Genomic DNA, 3,935 nt, shown 5'->3' with positions numbered 1-3,935 from the left:
CAAGTTCAGGATTCGCTTCAATGATATCTGGCGCCATCTAGCGTCGTGAATGGGTATAACGTCTAGACCCCGAATATAGGACGACCCCCACTTTTTCAGGCTTATTTCAATGCAAAAAACCCCGTCTTATATTTGGGCCAATACGGTAATATCTGTGTGTAGTATCTGCCCGACACTACACACACAACACACACTCTAACAGACAACTACTTTGTGAGCCCTGTGCAGCCATTATGAAAAGAAGATAATACCAAAAGCATTGTTAACCACTCACTTAATGAAGGAAGAAGGAGACAAATAGGACTCCTAAGGATGTTTAGCCCCTTGTGGATGTGAGCCCACGAGGTTTGTGTCCCTTTTTGTTGAATCAATTGTCTTCATAACCTTTGTCTTTCATCTATTGATTTGTAGCGGAATTTGTATGCATATGTTTCATGTCCATATTTGTGACCGGTTCACACAGACTTCCAAGGAATTAACCCTGTATTTTTATGGACTTCGTGTTGTGCTTCATGCTACATCCTGAGTGAGCTACACATGGATCAATATTCGGATTTCTTGGACGTAGTATTTTAAAAGTTCTGTAAAGCGCTTTATTACAGCTGCAGCTCCAACTAGTGGATGCATAACACAACCGCAGCCACTATTGTAGCTTCAATTCTATGCGCTAATAATGCGGTGCACCCCATCTATGAAAACAGTTTTAAAATAGGCCATTCATTGAAGATGTGCCTTATACTCCGAAGCGCCTTATAGTGCGGTAAACAAGGTACAATATTATATTATACGGGTATTGTGTGTGCCTCTAATAAGGACATGCAATGGATCAATCTTAAAATCTATGCAGCTGTAGAATGTTGTTCACTGTGGTCTATTCCTTAATTGTGAAAACTGATAATATCCTGTAACTAACCCTCCGTGAAGTCAAACAATCTGTTCTGACGAGCTGCTTGACCTTTGTATTTCTAAATTATTGAAATGTTTTCCGTGTATCGACTGTTGCCTATCAAAAATCAGAGCTTCAGACAAACATTTTTTAAGAGGAGTACAGTGTACAGTTACCTGTAATTTTAGGGGTTCTGGAACATGTGACATTCAAGCTATTTATTTATTTTAAAAAAAAGGTTGAAAACGAGCAAAGAAATAGTTGGCAGAAAGTTGCAATCTATGTTTGACAGCACGCCACTTGTGCTGGTCGCTCCGCTGACGTCAACGTGGCTGTAGAAGCTACTTGGACACTAGCAGGCAAGCCCAAAGTTAACAGAGAGTTAATGACTCGAGGCTCACGCCGATCGCTACTAGTTTTAAGAGGTTCATACCAGCGTTGAGAAACAAGGGCAGCCATCAAATTTATCACGCAACTACCTGCACTCACGTACAAGCGGCTATTGAGAGAGTACAATTGCTTCCCCCTTCATAAATCAGGCAGAGAATTGTTGAAAACTTGGATCCAAAGTATGGAAAGTCTGGCCCAGTTCAGGAATAAGACAGGGACTACTGTCCCCTGGTGCTTGGTGGATGATCTACGGTGTGTTGGCAGCATTTTGGGGCAGGCTGTGCTGCTTGGCACGGCGTTGGCGACAGAGAGCGAGCGCATGGCACCATTGACTGGGCTCCACCGGCTGAGACCAGCCAATTCAGAGCACCACTGAGCTAAGACCGATTAGGTCTCCTGAGTTACAAAATTGCAGCGCTCTTCTTTCATCACCCAGAAAAAAAGGGGATTTTTCATTCCCCAGGCAAATGTATTTTATTTCTTTCTTTCCCCAACTGAGAAAGTTTTTCATTTCGAACTGCAAAACTCTTGTGTGATGACGGGCTGCCCGTCATAGAGACGCGACCATCCCTCCTGGAATTTTCCTTTCAACCAAATCAGTCAGGTTTTTCAGATATTTTCATTCATTTTTGTTTGACAACGCCACTTTTACCATGCATTGTAATATATAGCAATGACATTTCAGAAAAAAAAAGTTCACCTGCTCCTAACCTTCAATTCATAAATATGACGAACTACATTATTATTATTGTTATTGTGGTGTTGCGATAAAAACATGATATGCTAGAGAAAAAAAAAAACGGGGCAGAGTCGGAATTAGCACCAAAAAAAAAAAATACTGAGAAAAGTTGACTTGCAAAAAATTGAATGCAATTTGTTTCACAGTACAGTTGATCTGTTGATTGTTTTTTTCAGTTAATCAATGATTCAAATCAGAAAACAAGATTGAAAATATCCATGCTTTTATGAAAAAGCACTTCCGGTTGACAGTGCAGAAAATTCCTAGACATAAATTGATGATACTTCAATTCCTGGTTTGGTATGTAACATGTCAGAAAATGTTGTCATCATTGTTTTCCAAACTCCAAATTGGATGTTTGTAAAGAACTTATTTTGATTAAACGCAAAGATCATTAGTCTGCTTTCATGGAGGACATACAGCATACATCTGAGACTATTTGGTGATGAGAGGCTGAAATTTGGAGGACTTGGACAACAGGAAGTAAACAGTGTCTTGAAAGGATTAATTGATTATGAAAAGAGTTGTCAATCAATTGGACAGTCAAGTACTAGTTGATTAATTCAGTAGTCGTCGCAACTCTCCAGTTTTTACAATTCTTGTTTGGAGTGACGCTTCAAGAAACTCAACAGACTAAACCACCACGACTCCTACAATCTTCTTCAGCCTGATTGATTTTAACTGACCGATCGGGAAAAAAAACAGTTTCAATCATTGCCCCGCATCAACATGCACGTACACACCACAGTAAGATATGGGAAGAAGGAATATGTTAATTCCTATGTGAATTCTTAAATTGATCGTTGGTAAAATGTGGATTTGTATTGATGTCTTGAAACAATTCTGAATAAACAACAAAAAAGAAAAAAAAAATCACAAATATTTTGAGGACAAAAAAGATAACAGTCCAAATGTACTTTTTGAAATTGGAAACAACCAAATTCTAGAGGTGCAAACATTAATCGTCAACTCATGGATTAGCAAGTTAATCGATTATTATGTCAAATAATTGATGAGTTGTTTAATACCTTTTTTTGAAGATTAAAAATTGTTCAAACGGTTGGAAAACTTCTCAAAAACAAATATTATCCAATGTCTGGAGTGCTCCATGAAAGCAGATCTTTGTGTTAAATTAAAAATAAAAAAATAAAAAAAACTTTTACTTCTGAATGTAATGATCAATATATTGTTTATAACATGCTACGAACCAAACTAGTAGCCAGATCATTCATTTGTGCATTTTCTGCACTGTCAAATTGAAATCATGTCATGTTTTTGATTAAAGGGGTGGAATTGAAAACACATTTTTCCCCCCATCAATTAATCGATAACAAAATCTACAGTTTCATCAATTATTAAAATAATCATTGCACCCTCCAAATAACCAAAGTGAATTTTCATGCATGCAAGAAAGTACTTAAAGTGACTGCAGTGATGTACTGTATTTAATGGGGTTGGGACTAATTGAAACATTCATTGGATGAATTAGTTGCTTTGCAGTTCATTCATCTCATTTGAATAAGATCTAAATATTTGACTTGATGAACATTTTCTTTGTCATTGAATTCAATTGTGGACAATGATTAGACACACGTGAGCATTAACAACAACATTTAGTCAAGTGTACCATTTCTATCGAAAAGCAACACACACACACACACACACAAAACATTGACTGTTGTGCCATTTTGAACAAGGTGCAGTAACAGAAATATGATTTCAACACGCATGCCATGATGAGCAACCATAACGGCCCCTAAGATGAATGAAACAGAAAAATAAAGTAGACACAAGAGTTTGTGAGAAGGATTTCCTCCCTATCTGAGTGGGAGACCTGGCGCAGATGCACGGGATGCACTTTTTAAGGCCATTAGCTATCATAGCTAATGGTCTGTGTGTGTGTGTGTGTGTGTGTATATA

The 3,935-nt window shown here is 37.9% G+C and overlaps 2 protein-coding genes across 3 annotated transcripts in view; one reads left to right on the top strand and one right to left on the bottom strand.

The window, feature by feature from the left end:
* The window catches only part of oxr1a (oxidation resistance 1a), a 185,762-nt gene that overhangs the window by 177,097 nt on the left and 4,730 nt on the right, over window positions 1–3,935 (bottom strand). The window lies entirely within an intron of this gene.
* LOC109507070 (uncharacterized) overlaps window positions 1–3,935 on the top strand; it is an 18,541-nt gene that overhangs the window by 12,151 nt on the left and 2,455 nt on the right. The window lies entirely within an intron of this gene.

Source organism: Hippocampus comes, unplaced genomic scaffold (genome assembly GCF_001891065.2).
Source record: "Hippocampus comes isolate QL1 unplaced genomic scaffold, H_comes_QL1_v1.1 scaffold327, whole genome shotgun sequence".
Classification (NCBI taxonomy): Eukaryota; Metazoa; Chordata; class Actinopteri; order Syngnathiformes; family Syngnathidae; genus Hippocampus; species Hippocampus comes.
The sequence above is the reverse complement of the archived record's forward strand: the minus strand, read 5'-3'. Positions and strand labels throughout refer to the sequence as shown.